General features: G+C 39.1%; 1 pseudogene; it reads right to left on the bottom strand.

The window, feature by feature from the left end:
- Positions 1–17,475, bottom strand: part of LOC110210203 (bax inhibitor 1 pseudogene) — a 48,040-nt pseudogene extending 30,565 nt beyond the window's left edge.
- Between the last annotated feature and the right edge of the window lie 242 nt (positions 17,476–17,717).

Raw genomic sequence — 17,717 nt, 5'->3', positions numbered from 1 at the left:
CAATAGGAGAGGGACATAATCCTTTAGAACTCATTAAGCCAGTGTCAAAGATTAGAGTTCATTGCCATCTGACCATTGGAGCTCTGTAGATAGTACGCAGTGAAATCTGCAGGACTGCTGAAGTCTCCAGGTAGAGTAAAGATATGGGGAATTCTCTCACCTCAAAGCTGAAGCTGTCATGATTTTCTGGAAAATTCTGGGTTTAGGGACCCCATTCCAATAATTCATCTATGAGGCTATTCTTCCCTCCCTCAACTCTATACATAGCCTGACGAAATTTCCATTATTTCTCACTCTATTCCAACACCATCTGTAGTAAGTCCACCTTTTAAACTTGGCACTCTCTGCTAATCAATGTCTACATCTAGCGAGGCCAACAGTTTGCAGTAAGACACATGGCCTTCTGGAAAATATTGTCTTGATTTTTTCTTCCCATTTAACAACGGTCTCTTAACTTCAAACCACAGAAAAATTGTGATACTATGGGCTTTTCTCCTCAGTCGTAATAATAATAAGGGTAACCACAATAATAATAACATTAATATTTAAAATGTATATAGTAACACAGTGTGGTAGGTGCTCCTCCTATGCCTATTTTACTGATGAGGTATCTGGAACTGAAAGAGAAGTTAGGTGCTATGCTCATGGTCACACAGATGCTGTCTGAGGCAGGATGTAAATATAGGCCTTCTTGATTCCAAGCCCAGCATTCTATCCACTGGGTCTCATAGCTGTACTAGCAAAGAATAGCATATTTGATGAAACCATAGGTAGGGGATAGACAGGCTTTTGTATGTGATTCTCTACAGCAGACAATCTATTCATGATTGATGAAAATGTCTGGCATGTTTAGCACTGTTGATTTCACTCTTTGTTGATTTTCAGCTCAATATACGATTGCATGCATATGTACATTTGTGGACACTTACAACATAAATATACAGACAAGACCAGAGGAGCATGGTCTGGAGTTGGAAGTAACCCCAGATGTCCCATAGTCCAACTTCCTTATTTTAGGTATAAGGAAACTGAAATGAACAAATGAAAAGTAATTTACCCAAAGTCATGATGGTAGTTAAGCAACAGATCTAGGATTCCCACCCGGGTAATTTGATTCCAATTTTAGGTTCTATCCACTGCACTCAATTACTTTAATTATGTATAGCAGGTACACTCTTTTTCTAAAAGTCTAAGTCATGTAAACAATACATGTAAATGTGAGGGAGTGGAATCAGGGGCAATCAGTAGAGAAGTAGACTGTAAAATCAAGAGTCAGACTGGGTGTCCAGAGATAAAATTTCTAATCTCAGTTCTATCACAAACTAACCATGTGACCTTGAGCAAATCATTTAACATACTGGCTCTCAGTCAAAATTAAGAGGTACTTAGATAGAACCAAAGTTTTCAGTATCTAAAAACTCCTCCAACTCTAAAAAGAAAAGAAAAAAAAACTTCCATTGTCATGTAAAATTGTGATGAAGTTGTGTATTAGTTATTGGAAAATAAGTATAGCCATCGGCTCCATTAGTAGTCAGAGGAGTCTGCAGCTCAGTGCCCTCAGGCTTGGCTTTTCTTGCACTGCTGGTAAATCAGGACTTCAGCACACCCAGTATTCTCAGAACCGGCTACTGAAACTCTCCCAAATGTGCTGATGCAGCATAGTTATAATCTGACACTCTTCATCCTGAGTAGGCCTTCCTGGTTAAACTTTATAGCCTCCTCCCCCTCCTTTTTGCTACTGGTCCATATTCCCTGGCTCCATTTCCCCTTCAGATGATGTGACAGCTGCCATGCCAGGCTTTCTGTCTAAAAACTCTATGGAAACCAGGACTTCCAGAAACTCTATTCTGTCGACCTTTGTTTATCTATGTGTCTATACCTTCCTATGTTATACCATCTTAGTAAATCATTTTGACTCATTCTAGTTTTTCTAGGTGCCATCACTTGAATGTTGTTCTGAATTCATAGAACATTCCACTTCCAGGTCTCTTTGTCTGTTTTCTGATCAAATAGGAAACTATTAGGGAGACATGAGTTGTCATTGTATTGCGCAATGATAGAAGATGATGAAATATAGGACACTAATTATAGATCACAGATCATGGAAGGGACTTCAGAGACAATTTAGTCCAAACCCATCATTTAAAATATAATACAACAGAAATGCAGAAACGGGAAATAAATCATCGAAGGTCACAAAGGCAGCTAGTGGCAGAGCTGGGATGAAGACCTAGGATTCTTATTAGATTTCATGAAAATGTCACGTTCTTAGTCCTCAAATGCCAAAGAACCATGAAATCTACTTATCATTCACTGAAACTTGAAAACTAAATGAAATACCCCAATCTTTAAAACTACAATCAAGTTACAGATACGAACCAGTTTAACAAACAGAACATTCCTGAAAATTTGATTCATCATATATAGATTTATATGTACTATTGTTTTGCAGAATTCCAAAGACATATATCATACATATTTTTTTACTCTACACCTTCTTTATAAATTCATCTGTCACCTAGCCTTTCTGTCACATATTTAATAAGTCTATGCAACATTTCATCAGTAAATTTGGAACCTGCCTCCAAATCTGCCAATTTGCAGTTTCAAAGACCAGCCCTTTGAAAGTCAACTAGTTTCTAGAAATAAAACATTTTAAACAATTTATATTATAAAGAAAGACTGAAAAGTTATGTAATTTCAATATATATGTCTGAAGAATAAAAAAAAAATGGAACCCTTCTAAATTCTCCTGCCTTCCCCAACCTTTTTTTTTTCTTTATTGATAATGATTTAGGTTGGGGAATCAAGCCTGTTCTTTCATCTGTGTAGGAAACGTCTAATGTGTAAATGCCCTCCACAATGGGAGATTGAAACTTGTATTTAATTCATCGTCTTAGAAAACTGTCTGGGTCACTGAGAAGTTGAATGGCTCACTTGGGATGCCCAAGTCAGTATGTTTCAGAGGGAGGATTTGAAGATCTTCCTAACTCCAAGGCCAGGCCTTGCTCTTTCAAATGTATAAGAATAGAATTAGAACTGATTTTTTCATAGGTACTTAAAATTAGAGTTGAAAATGTCTACAGGGTTAAGGCAGCACATTGTTTTATTCTTTTGATAAGGAAATTGTAGACCAGAGAGAGATTAAGTGGCCCAAGGTTACAAATCAGTAGTTCATAGCAGAGCAGATTTTCAGAAACCACATTCAGTTTGCTTTATACTATGTATTCTACACTTTGATTTTCTATAATCCTTTTAAGATACAAATTCTTACTTTAGTCCTTATTTTAATTACACACTTGTGAGCTCAATGATTTGAAGGTCCCAATAAAAGTCTCAGAAAAATGTATCAAATAGACTTTCACAAGGCCAATGTGGCATAAGGTAAATGACTCTTGTTTATAAAAGTAATTTTCTACTCCCTATTACACCTTTATTTATAGACAGCTAATTTGGCAACAAACAGTATAGTTTGTTTTCCAGATGTGTTCAAACTAATAAAATTGAAGATTTTCTGTCATTCATTCATTTTAAATGTTTAAATTGAACAACAATAAAAAAAGCCCTCTTTCCTCAAATAAATCACAGTCTAATAACATCTTTGCAAGTGATTATCACATATTTTATGATCTTCAAGAAGAGCTACCTCCTATCTATCCTTTAATAAAAGATCTTTTTATTATTCTAACTTGAAACAACTAGTCATGGCACTTTTGGGAAATGAAGCATTTGAGTGAAAATAACTGTACTGCCAAAAGTCCATATTATGAAGGAAAATTTGGTATAGAAATGTTTTTGACAACTGCCAATGTGAGGCCATGTGGTCTAATGGATAAAGAGGCAGACTTGGAGTCATGAAGACACAGATTCTGTTCCTATTTGTGATTCATACTGGTTGCATGACCCTGAAAAGTCATCTAATCTCCCAGTATACCAACAATTCAAAGACCCTAAGTCCAAAAACAAAAACAAACAAAAACTGATACCTATTTTCAATGGGAGCAAGACTTTACTCATAAGAGTTCTCTAGGCCTGTTAAATCACACATCTTTTGTAAAAACCATGGATTGCTCAAAATGGAGAGAAAGCACTGAATCAGAGCCAGTGGACATGAGTATGAATCCCTTGTCAAAATTAATATTTGAAAGTCTGAATATTTGAAAGTTTTCTATGCTAGGATGTGTCCAGAACTCATTTGTCATTGCCATAGCTATGAAGGATTGCAGATAACCCTCATATCAGAACAGGACCTTAGGGGCAGAGGTTCAGCAGAATCCTTAAGGGCTTAAATCAACATTTTATCTTATACAGTAGAACGATGAGTCCATGTCTTGTAAATATTCAGTCTAGTGTTTTGGTGAAGGAAAAAGCTCTGTTTTCTTCTCGAGGGAAAGCAATATCCAGGTTTCTTTGATGTTTCTCCATTATTTCTGTTACTCCCTATGGAAAATTTCCTTTCTCAAACATTGTTTCAACATGCAGGTGAATGCTCTACTTTAAATACATGTCAATATGCTTGCCTTAATGTATACTAATTGGTGGATCATTTGCATTGCTACAGTACCTTCTATTTGTGATTTTAATCTGAAAACATGAAGTGTATTATCTCAATAGTTTTAATAGTGTTCATTATTGAAATGACAAAAGTAATTAGACTACATACTTCCATGTCACTAATGAAGTGAATTTATAGGCCATATAATTTAAATTGTGATTCCAAACATGGAGAATGTCACAATTTATGGAAAACTCCAATAATTTTAATTTAATGTACATATAATCTTGTCAGCTGTGTTTGGCCTACAAAATTTTGTCTAGATAATTATTTCTTTCTTAGAATACTCTTGATACTTTCCTGAAGATAGAATGAAAACCTTATTAGCATGAGCTATAAATAAAGGATTTGGATGGTGGCTCGACTGAGCTTTTATATTCTCTCTAACTTTAGCAATAAAAATTTGAATATTCAAATATTCCATGCCTCTACAATGATGCCATAGCCCCACTGGAACATGCTGAGAACCCAAATCCAATCCCACTTCATCAGCAGTTTTTCTGAAGGTGCCTAAAGCCCATTTCAAAGATCTTTATTTGTTGTTCAGTCATTTAGTTGTATCCAACTCTCTGTGACCCCATTTGGGGTTTTCTTGGCAAAGATACTGGAGTGGTTTGTCATTTCCTTCTCCAACTCATTTTACAGATGAGGAAACTAAGGCAAACAGAGTAAAGTGACTTGCCCAAGGTCACATAGCTAATTAGTGTCTGAGGTTGAACTTGAACTCTGGAAGATGAGTCTTCCTGACTCCAGGCCCAGCACTCTATCCATTGTGGCATCTAGCTGCCCCAAAGATCTTTATATTCACAGTTAAGTGTCCTCACAAGTACTATGGGGTCAATGTGGATAGACACCTGTAGACTTCAGAGTTCAACAAAACATTAGCTTCCAAAGTAGCTGGAAGGAGAGCTTTACGATGAAGATTCATGCTATATGATGCATCGAGGTATTGGTGTAGCTACCTGGCAAGTGTAAATATAGATGGACTCTGTATGGGTAGGAAAACATCATGAAGACTCTTCATCTGATTTCTGAAATACTCCACAGTATAGCTTCCAACAATTTAGTACTTAATAAGTTAGTGGATTTAAATTGACTTAATGCTTCTGCAGGCAAGAGTGGAGAAAAAAAATGTATAACAATCATTCTTAATCTTAAAACAAGTGAATAAAATATTTTAAGGTAATGAAATTATCACTTTTTAAGCAATACATTCCTTCTTTCAAGGTTTCACAATATGTTTATAAAATTAAATTACCCCAGGTGACATAGATGTAGTGAAACAAGCCCAAAGCAAGGCATCAGTGACATATATTCTAGTCCCACATCTATTGTGAACTAGCTATTTAACCAATGATAATCAAATTCACTTCTCTAGGTTCCTCTTCCATAAAATAAAGTCATATAGGATAGTTTGAACAGATAATTTGCAAGGTTGCTGGCTGCTTTAACCTCTGATATTCTGATTCTGAGAAGCAAACTGGCACCAGAAAGATCTATTTTGGGGTAAACCTCCATTATCTGTGAAAAACTCAGTTGCTAAATTATCAGGGAGCAGCCCAGGTCCACTTAGGAATGGCTATTTAAAGCATTTATAACATAAATATGATAGTCCTAGATCCTGTCAGTGAATCCTTAGTAAGTAAGTAAAGGAAATATTTCATATGTTACAAGCATTGGCTTTAAGGGGGAGCCAGGATGGCAGAATGGCAGAAAACAGTGCAGTGGGATACCATTCACAAATACCTCCATATAGGTCAAGAAAATGCACTAGACTGAATCTTAATGAGGAAATCCAGAAAATGTGATAATGAGTCATTTCTCCAGTCTGGTTTGTCATAGAAAGACACACAGGGAGGAATGTGGATACTGGGGACAGTACGAGCCAAAAGCATATTGCTTGCTTGAGCAGCACTCCAGTGCCTTGGGGGAGGCTGTGTAGGAGGTCGAGAGGAAGACCTAGATCCTCTATGGCATAGCACCAGAGCCATAAAGGGGCACTAGATGGAGACAGTTGCCAACTGACAATCAACAAATATGTCTCCCAACACCCAGTCCCAGCTTACAGATCCAGGACGAAGTAAGAAGGCTATCTACATACCTGGGTCGTACTTAGGGTACCAAGAAAGGAGGAAGTTCAGAAGCAGCAATAGCTGTGGTGTGGCTTGGAGAAGGTCCCATTTTCCACATTTAGTTCAGTTTTCAAAGAAATAAACTGGACAGGAATTCCAGACCTGAGGGAAAGCTACAATTGTGCCAATCTGAGCCAACAGAGCTTTCCAGGTGGCTGATTGGGACAGAGTCAATTCACCCTTGCAAAGACCCAAACCCATGTGAAGGAATTGCAGAGCTCAGACCTGGGGGCAGCAGTCACACTTCGTCCTGGATCAGACCACTCTTGAAGCACTGAAAGCCTGAAGGTCCTCAGTCTGATCCTGAGATCCTAACATAACACAACACTCAATATTCTAAGAAAGTATCAATAGAACCAGCCCAGACCTTGCTGAACTCTGAATATTATGAGCAACAAGGATGCCAGAGACCAGATGATAAAATATGCTACCTACCTCCTGATAGTAAGATAAAGAATTAAAAGTGCAGAATGAGACTTTTTTTTTTGGGGGGGGCATAATGTGGAAATTTGTTTCCATTGACTATATACATTTCTAATGGGTTTACTTTTCTTATGTTCCCAGTGGGGGTTGGGTTGTTATCTATCCTGGCACAGCAGAACAAAATACTCCCCACACACATACACACATTTTCCCCTCCTGAAAATTGTGAGCCTATGAATACATTCAATGATCTTTTCAATTAAAGTTTTTGAAGGCAACATTGTTTTTATTCTATGTAAAATAGAAAACAATATTGGAAATCTAGTTTTGGTAGCATTCTGAAATGCACAATAAGAGAAAACAAAAATTCAAGAAATAATAATAGATTTTCTTTAGCAAATTTTATTACAATTATTAAAAACTGAAATTATTAGTTCTTACCTAATCAAATTAATTAAGTAGTCTTTATTACTGGATAATATTCTTTGTCTATACAGTCTTAATTTCATTAGTGTTAATTGAAAGTAATCGTGACTGATTTATGAGTACTTAATTAGAAAATTTGTCTACTAGCATAGCCATGATCCCTAATATCCAAAATAAGCCATCTATATGAATCACATAACTATATGGAATCAATAAAAAATGTTGGAGAAAATTTGTTTTATCTTTCTGGATGAATCACAATATTTTTGCTATACAATTTAAAGATTGTATCCTCTTGCATTAACTTGATTTCAAAACATGAGCTTAGAAAAAGGTAATCTGCATCTACCCCTTATGACTTCCCCCATGTAAAGAGCTTGTAATGGTAGCAGTTGGAAATCAAAGGCAAACATGTGAGTTCCAAACATATTCACTTCTGTTTTTCCTTGTGTTAACCTGAGATTCTCACCATCTAAGTGACTTCACTGTTTTCTAGAGTTATGTTCATTTCAAGTAGTGTTGAGCAATACGTTTTCTGAGTTTTTTTAAAGCTAAATAAGAAGGTCTGTCACCTTAATAAAGCCTAGAAACCTCAGGGAAAGGGACAATGGAGAGGTAAGTTTTGATGATATGGAAGGGATGGCAAGAAGTGAACTGTGGAGCATTGAGACAGGTTCAATGTAATCCTGCAATATAAGAGAATGGAAGGTAAATGACAACAGTGGCACCCTTGGGTGAGGAGTTTTTTCCCCTAGAAAACCAAGGAAAATGAAGACAAAGGTTCACCATTTCTGGCACTATATTAAATGTATACAATGGTCTAACACTTTAAAAATAAGTTCAGTATAACTAACTCAAAATATATTTACCCTACCAGTAGTATATTGTGTTTATTTTGGGGTGATGTATTTTAGGATGGTCCTTAACAAGCTGGGCTTCAGACAGAGGTAGGTGATCAGAATGGTTAAAGGACTGAAGGATCCACTTACTAGCTGTGTGACCCTGGGCAAGTCACTTAACCCCAATTACCTAAATTTGAAAAAAAAAAAAGAACTGAAGGATCATGGAAGGAGCAGGTAAACAAAACCTAAAAAAGAAAAGGTCTCGAGGAGGTATGGTAAGAACATGAAAGTCATGAAACAACATCTGCAAACACTTGAAAGGCATTTTATAGATAAATCATTGTTTTACTTAGCTACAGGAGGCAGAACTGGGTACAGTGAACAGAAGTTACACAGTAGTGGATTTCAGGTATCAATATAAGGAAGAGCTTTCAAACAATGAGTTATGCCAAAAAAAGAAAGACTGACTCAGTAGGGAGGGAGTTCCTCATCACTAAAGATCTTCTGTCTGTGGATGGTCCCTTACTGGGGGTGTTAAAGAAACAGCTCAGTGTACTGGACTAGGAGTCAGGAAGACTTGGGTTTGAATCTTGTCACTAATACTGACTTGCTATGTGAGTGTGACTGGATCACTTGACCTCTCTGAGTCTCTGTTTCCTTTTCTGTGAAGTTTGGGCTCGGAATTCACTAGCTCACCCCACTAAAATCACCCCAGCAGTTTGGGCCTCCAGAGAGCAGCTGTCTACCTTGATACTGAGGACAGAAGAGAGCAGCTTTTTCTAATGCTCGTGAACCTTTCTGTGGGGCTTCCCCATTTTCATTAGTTAATATCAATTGGCCTGCCAGATTTAATAGGGGCATCTGTATAGGCTGTATGGTAAGAACAGCTGGTGTATGAGACTCCTCTTCCCCTGCCCCTCAGAAAAGGCTGGGATGCTGCCGTATCCCTGGCCTCCTTGAACTGAACTTGTCTGGCCCCCATGGTCACTCTTGTTCATACCCTATGCTGCTGCCCACAGCTAGCACCTCTGGGAGCCCTGCAATGTCCACTCTGATACTGCATAGATTGCAAAGGTTACCCTGGGCTAGAACCTAACTTTAAATGTGACTTGTGGTTTCTACTTTTAACATTCTAGTCCTCTGAAAATTACATTAATCTCTTAAAGAATACCACCATAGGTTTTCTGTGGTTTTCAGTTGGCTTTGTTTTCTGGTGTTTTGTTTGTTTGTTTCTGGAATGTCTTTTTTCTTAGCCATCTCCAGATGGCCTTCATATCTAACTCTTCTCCACGGGAAAATGGGACTCCAACACTGAAACCACCCCAGGCTTTGGTAAGTGGGCTTTCACTTTAAGTGTTTGTATGTGTTCCACCCACACTGTTTAGCACAGTGATTTTTCATATAAGTGCTTAATAGCTGTTCTATCCTTCCTCTCTGTCTCTCTCTCTCTCTGTCTCTCTCTCTCTCTCTCTCTGTCTTCCTCTTTCTTTCTTCTGATTTGTCTATATATATACTTCTATCTCTTAGCTCTCTGTCTAGCTAGCTACAAAGAAAAAATTAAAATACAGATCCCAATGAGATGTGTGAGTACTGGTTTAGAGGCAGAGTTTTCCTAGTGCTTGGATCTTTTGCTCTTAATCCACATCCTCCTTTTTCACCCCCACCGCTGGACTTTGGAGAAAGAGACCCCTGTGACTCAGCCCCACCCTCCCAAACCAAAGGATTGTGGATAGCTGAAACCTCTGCCACCACTAGAAGGGGATAGGGAAGGGAATCGTGCAGGTAAAGGAAACCACAAAGCTGGAGGATGACATCTGTGAGGCTAACCATGGCAGCCTCACATCTGGACTTCACATCCAAAGTAGTGAGGGGGCATCACTCATGAGCAGCATCAGCTTAAATGCTGTGTTACCTAAACCCATCTTCCCCAACTCTACCCCCTTTCATACTGCAGATGCAAAAGGCTATGAGTGACCCCTCCCTTTTCTCCAAATTTCCATTGCCTTCCCCCTCTCCTCGAAGGGGATGACTAGTTTCTGAAATTTATCTCCATTTTTTAAAGAGTCGATGATTTTTTGGAAGCACTACCTCCTTTAAGTGTTAAATGTCATTGACTGCTGAATTGCTAATATGTGTGTGTCCTTGCTTCAGCACAGTAGGGAAGGGTCATAAGGGAACATATGGAAGAAGTTACAAATCAGAGGCAGAGCCAAGATGGCAGAGTAAAAGCAGTGACTTGCTTAAGCTCTCCCCAAATCCCTCCAAACACTCATAAAAAATGGCTCTAAACAAATTCTGAAGCAGCAGAACCCACAAAAAGACAGAGTGAAACAAATTTCCAGCCCAAGACAACCTGGATGATTGATCAGAAAGGTGTATTGCGCCGGGCTGGGAGAGCAGCACAGAGCGGCACGGGCGTGCAGGCCACAGCGAACCTGGAGCAGGCCTCAGAGGACTGAATCGTGGGCAGATGTGGAGGTTTCCAGACTCCTCAATCCACGAATGCCAAAGACAATTTAGAAGGTCAGTGGGAAAAGTCTGTTTCTGCAGTGCTAAGAGAGGAAGGTGGGGTCTCAGCTCCATTCCCTCAAGAGCATGGCCCTGGATGGGGGGGAGCTGCTTCCCAAGCTTCCAGCCCACAGACTGAGGGGGAATCCAGGGGCTGATCAGAGAGGGACTGCAGGGATCTCTTTGCCAGTGCTCAGGCAGGAATCTTTTGCTTTGCCCTTGTTTGGATCTGGGTCACAGTTCTGGGCGGCAGTGCTGGGGTGAGGAGGAGCACTGGTGTGGTGGAGCTTGAAGTGGCTGTGGAGAGGAACTCCTCCTCACAGTTACAGGACAGAAAGGAATACTTGTGGTCACAGCCCAGGAAAGGAGTAAACACCTTGCCCCTTATCATAGAACCTTGGAAGAACTGAAAATTTACAGGTCCCTACAAGTATCTCTGAAAACAGCTGTACAAACCCCTGAAGCTTGGACAGTACATTCTCCACATTGGAAGCAGATCTTACCTTAACAAAGAGTTTAAAACTCAAGTAATTGGCTGGGATCATGAGCAAGCAGCAAAAAAGAGTCAGACTATATCTTACTTTGGTGAAAAAGAAGATCAAAATATATAACCAGAAGAAGACAACAAAGTCAAAGCTCCTACATCCAAAGCCTCCAAGAAAAATATGAATCAGTCCCAGGCCTTGGAAGAGCTCAAAAGGGATTTTGAGAAGCAAGTAAGGAAGTAGAGGAAAAACTGAGAGTGATGCAAGAAAATCACAAAAACAAGTCAACAGCTTGCTAAAGGAGACCCAAAAATACTGAAGAAAATAACACCTTAAAAAATAGCCTAACCCAAATGGCAAAAGAGGTCCAAAAAGCCAATGAGGAGAAAAATGCCCTAAAAAGAAAAATTGGCCAAATGGAAAAGGAAGTCCAAAAGCTTACTGAAGAAAATACTTCCTTAAAAATTAGAATAGAGCAATTGGAAGACAGTGACTTTATGAGAAATCAAGACACTGTAAAACAAATCCAAAAGAATGAAAAATTAGAAAACAATGTGAAATATCTCATTGGAAAAACAACTGACCTGGAAAATAGATCCAGGAGAGAGAATTTAAAAATTATTGGACTATCTGAAAGCCATGATCAAAAAAAGAGCCTAGACATCATCTTTCAAGAAATTATCAAGGAAAACTGCCCTGATATATTAGAACCAGAGGGCAAAATAGAAATTGAAAGAATCCAGAGATCTCCTCCTGAAAGAGATCTCCAAAGGAAAACTCTTAGGAATATTATAGCCAAATTCCAGAGTTCCCAGGTCAAGGAGAAAATATTACAAGCTGTCAGAAGGACACAATTCAAGTACTGTGAAAACACAATCAGGATAACAAAGATTTAGCAGCTTCTACATTAAAGGACACAGGGCATGGAATATAATATTCCGGAGGAAAGGAGATAGGATTACAATCAAGAATCACCTACCTAGCAAAACTGAGTATAATCCTTCAGGGGAAAAAATGGTCATTCAGTGAAATAGAGGACTTTCAAGCATTTTTGATGAAAAGACCAGAGCTGAATAGAAAATTTGACTTTCAAATACAGACTCAGTGGAACATGAAGAGGTAAACAGGAAAGAGAAATCATAAGAGACTTATTAAGATTGAACTGTTTACATTCCTGCATGGAAAGATGATATTTATAACTCATGAGACTTTGTCAGTATTAGGGTAGTTGGAGGAAAAAATTAATGATGGATAGATGATAGATAGATAGATAGATAGATAGATAGATAGATAGATAGATAGAGCACAGGGTGAGTTGAAGATTAAGGGGTCATATCTGGAGAATAAAATTAAGGGAGAAGAGGATTATACAGGAGAAGAAGAAGGGAGAGGTAGAATGGGGTAAATTATCTCACAAAAAAAACAGAAAAGAAAAGTCTCTTACAGTGGAGGGGAAAGGGGAAGGTGAGAGGGAATGAGGAATCTTATTCTCATAGGATTTGGCTTAAGGAGGGAATAACATACACATTCAATTGGATGGAAATCTGTCTTACCCTACAGGAAAATAGGGGGAGAAGGGGACAAGAGAGCAGGGGGATGATGAAGAGGAGGGCAGATTGGGAAAGGGTGTAATCAGAAGTAAATACATCTGAGGAGGGACAGGGTCAAAAGAAAGAATAGAATAAATGGGAGGACAGGATAGAATTAAGGGAAATAGAGTTAGTTTTTCACATGTCTCATATGGAAGTGTTTTGCATAACTGCACATGTACAACGTATATTGAGTTGCTTGCCTTTTCAATGAGGGTGGGTGGGGAGGGAGAAATAGAGAAAATTTGAAACCTAAAGTTTTAAAAACATGTTTAAAAAAATGTTTTCACATGCTACTGGGAAATAAGAAATACAGGAAATGGGGTACAGAAGTCTATCCTGCCCTACAGGAAAATAGAAGGGGAAGGGGATAAGAGAAAGGGAGAGAGACAGAAGAGAGCACAGACTAGGGGAAGGGATATTCAGAATGCGTACCATCTTGGGGTCGGGGGAGGGGTGAGCGGGGTGAAAATTTGGAAATCAAAAACTTGTGGAAGTGAATGTTGAAAACTAAAAATAAATAAATTTATATTTAAAAAAAAGAAAAAGAAAAAGTAGGGTGAGAGAAAAGACCTTCAGTTACCTGCTGTAGTGAGTAGCAATCTTTTTTATAGATTAAGAGGGATAGATTGTTCTCTAACCCCTATAATATAATACAATATATTTGTATATGTAGGTGTGTGTGTATATATATATGTGTGTGTGTGTGTGTGTGTGTGTGTGTGTGTGTGTGTGTGTGTGTACATGTATATGTATTATTCTGAGAAGGGGTCTATAGGTTTAACCCTAATACCCAAAGAGTCCACGAAATGTTATTGTTGTTGTTTCTTATTATTTAATTATTATCTCCTGATCTAATCCTTAAATATAAGGTAGCTCAGGGAGGGAAGATGTGAGCATGGGGGCTAGTATTAAACACAGGGCTTTTACCATTTTCCTTCTCATGGTTTCTCAAGGTAGATCTTAAAGTAAAATCACTTTCCTGGATGGAAGTTACTGAGAAATGAGGTGGAAGGAGTATTCTGTCTAACATAAAGATGGCAGACCATGTAAGAGAAGTGACTTAGCTACTCATAACAGTAACAGGACCATCTCACTGCACTATTGATAGAAAAAAAAAATAGGAAGGGACAAGCAGGCAGACACATGAACACACAGAGACAAAGATGGAGACAGAAAAGAAAGAAACAGAAGGATAGAGAGAGACAGACAGCAATACATACAGAGATGGTGATTGAGAGAGCCAGGGAGAAACAGACAGAAATAGAGACAGAAAGAAAAAGAAGAGAAAGATAAAGAATGAGAAACAGATGGCTAAGGAAAACCAAAGCAGGATGGACAAGACTGAATCTCTGCTCTTCTAATTTTGATGTTCAGTTGTGTCTGACCCTTTATAACCCCATTTGGGGTTTCCTTGGCAAAGATACTGGAATGGTTTGCCATTTCCTTCTCCAGCTCATTTTGCAGATGAGGAAACTGAGGCAAACAGGGTTAAGTGATTTGCACAGGATCACACAGCTAGTAAGTGTCTGAGGCTAGGTTTGAACTCAGCAAGAGGAGTCTTCCTGACTCCAGGACCAACACTCTTAACCACTGTGCTACCTAGCTGCCCATCTCTTCCTAATCTCTCTTCCTAAATCCAATCTGCACATCAGCTTCTCTAATTATGACCCCATAGTCAGGATTGTTGGACATGACTTCATATGATCCTTACCTGTATCTAGATGCTTACCTGGTCTGAAGGTGGAAAGCTAATTATCTAAGCAATCACAGATCCATGCTTTTCTGGACTGAGTTTTTATTGAAAACCAAATGCAGGCAAATCCAGAGATTTCAAGTGAACACAAGAGAGTAAAGGCTGATAGAAAGAAGCTTCTCTTTTACTTAGAGTCAGTTGCACTAACTAGCCTTGTGACTCCTCATCTGTAAAATGGCCACGTTGGACCAAATGACCCCTTAGATTCCTACTAGCCCTTAGTCTATGATCCTGTTTTCTGTGCTACCAATTATATACATATTATTTCCACCTATAGAATGCAACCTGGTTGAAGGCAGGCACAATTTCATACCTACCTTGGTGTCCCAGAATCAAACATAGAGACTAGCACTGAGTATAATGTACTCTGAAAGTCAGTTGATTGATTCAAAAAGAAAAAATCCATAAGATCATAAATATTTAAAATTTAAAGGTTCCTCAGCACTCATCTAGTGTTATCCCTTCAACTTACAGATGTTGAAACCGAGGCCTGAAATGGTTTGGCGATTCGTTCTAGGTCAGACATTTGCCCCCAAATCCAGTAACTATTGCCACTACACCATTTGCTTTCAGAGAAATTAATATTATACTATTGTATTAATAAGCAATTATTAATTTGTGATGCACCCTTTCCCCTCTAATTTCTGTTAAAAACCATCTCCTTAAAAGGTCAGTCAGCCTCTGAAGGGCATGGCTAAGTAATGAGATTATTCCTAGCCCTCAAGGTACAGGCTCAATAACTTTGAGCAGGACCCCGCCCAACCAGGAAACCTAATTTCTATTTGAAGTATAAACAGAATCCAGTCTGGGTGAGTCTTTGCCTGGAGCAGAAACCCCCTGTCCTTGGCCCCCTCCTTTAGAGTTTAGGGCAACTCAGCTCAAGAAGGAGAAAATTATCTAGGAATGTCTGGATGGAAATGGCTTCCCTTTGTCCAGATGCCTTGAGGTTGCTGAGTCTCTGGAGCTGAAGACTTGTAGCCGACTTCCTCATTAAATGTCCACCAATCAGGGTTGAGTTTCACTTGTCAGGGAGTTCTTTTTAAGAAGGGATTTAAGGAATTTCAGGGTCTCTTTTGGGATCTTTGGTTACTGGAGAAACAACCGATTTATTGACAACTAGCCTAATAAATCAATTATGAATTATGCAGAAACCATCTCACAGGGTTTTCTTACACTTTAGCCTCAATTTTAGAATGTCACAATGTTGTTGTATTGGATTTGGTCCTGTTGCATGTAATTTAAAGAAAGTGAATCATTACCTAGGACTTAGAAATGTTGCGTTGTGAAACAGCATAGCCAAGGGAAAAAGGCCCTGAATGTGGAGTTCTGGGACCTGGGTTAACCTCCCAGTTCTCCTCCATCCTCCCAGCATGTCATTGGGAAGCTCCTTTGACCTTTCAAAGCCTCAGCTCTCTCATCTCTAAAACAAAAGGGTCAGACTAAATTGTGCTTAAGATTACATCCAGCTCTAAGTATGTGATCCTAAGGATAATGCCTCAGAAATGGTTATTAGTCACATAAAAACAAAAAACTAAGGGTGGCAGAGAGTGGAACCTTCAGCAGCCTTAAATGGGACTTTAATTTCTTTTCTTTTTTTTTTTTGGCATAGATTATCACTGTGATTTCAGCCTTGGGCTCCTTAGTTAATTTGTAGAGTATCATAAATTGAAGAAGATACATAATCACAGACTGTCAAAGTTAGACACAGCCTGATGGGACCAAAGACTATAACATGCACCAGGAGATCAATTAGTCAATCAGAAATAATTCTTAAACACCGATGGCTTTCAAAGCTTCCTGCTTCTCAATGGGGAGCAGACAGCCATCTCGTGAGGTTGTAATAGAGGTAACTTTTGCTTTCCACCTTGAGAAGTCTCTGAGTTTAATTTGGGTTAGTGTCTCTGTCCCACACACCAGCTCCCTCATTTGCCTCTCCTCTCTGGTGGGCAGAACAATGAATTCCTTCCCAAACTTTCTTTCCTAGAGGCCTCAGAACTTTCTAAAAAGCTCTTCATTTTCCACTCCTTGCTCTGCTTGGTTTCAACTCCATAAACATCCTGGCCCTACATAAGGTTCCCCTGTGCCCTAACTTTCAGCTTTCTTCTGTGTATTTTCTCCCATTAGATGGTAAGCTTCTAGAGAGCAGGGAATGCCTTCCCTTTACTTATTAGTCTGCCTAGTGCTTAGCTCAGTGCCTAGCCCATAGAAGATACGATAAATATTTATTGAATTGAACTAGCGTGGGTTCATGGAAGGCTTAGCAGAAGTAATCTGCCAAAGATAAGTAAGAGAGGGAACCATTCATTAATTTAGAGTCTAGAAACACGTTGGCGAGTTTCTTCTACAATTGTGATCAAAACAAATTTTTTGGCCCTAGGGAGGGAATGGGGGGGGGGTGAAGTGTTTTGTTCTATGGCAAATCTACCTCTTTTTATGTTATGTCAAAGTGTATTTTTAGCAAGTGAGAGGAATTAGCCCTGCTAAGGTGAACTTATGCCCCCCCCAAATCAGAATCACAATAAAGAGAAAGGGGATGATTTATCATGTTTCTTTCTCATCTTTTATTATTTCTGATATCCTCAAGGATACCAGTGTCACTGAGATCTGAGACCCTTCTACCCCCTGACGTCAGATGCTCTCATTAGATACTTTTGCATCCAATTTCTCCCCTGCTGACTCTTGGGTTATTGATGAGAAGCCATTAGTAACTCATTGCCCGCAGACCCTGGCACAGTGGAGACTAAGTTGTACTCCAGCATGGCGTTTGACCGCCCCACAGTGAGCTGTGCCCGCTGGGCACCACAGCAGCCCATGGGACTCCATGACCTGGCAGCTCCTAATGGTGGCATTGCCACTGTGCCAGCCATTGCTCCATGGATACTAATCATCCCCTTGAGTCAGTTTGACTTTGCAGCTGAGCTCATCTGCCACAGAAAACAGAAAGCCAGCAACAGGACAACCCTTGGTCAAATCAATTATTGAAACTTTGGAATGATTGAGA

The sequence above is a fragment of the Phascolarctos cinereus genome, unplaced genomic scaffold (assembly GCF_003287225.1).
Source record: "Phascolarctos cinereus isolate Bilbo 61053 unplaced genomic scaffold, phaCin_HiC Scaffold_7;HRSCAF=346, whole genome shotgun sequence".
Lineage (NCBI taxonomy): Eukaryota > Metazoa > Chordata > Mammalia > Diprotodontia > Phascolarctidae > Phascolarctos > Phascolarctos cinereus.
Note: the sequence above shows the minus strand (reverse complement) of the source record. Positions and strands in the feature narration are given on the sequence as shown.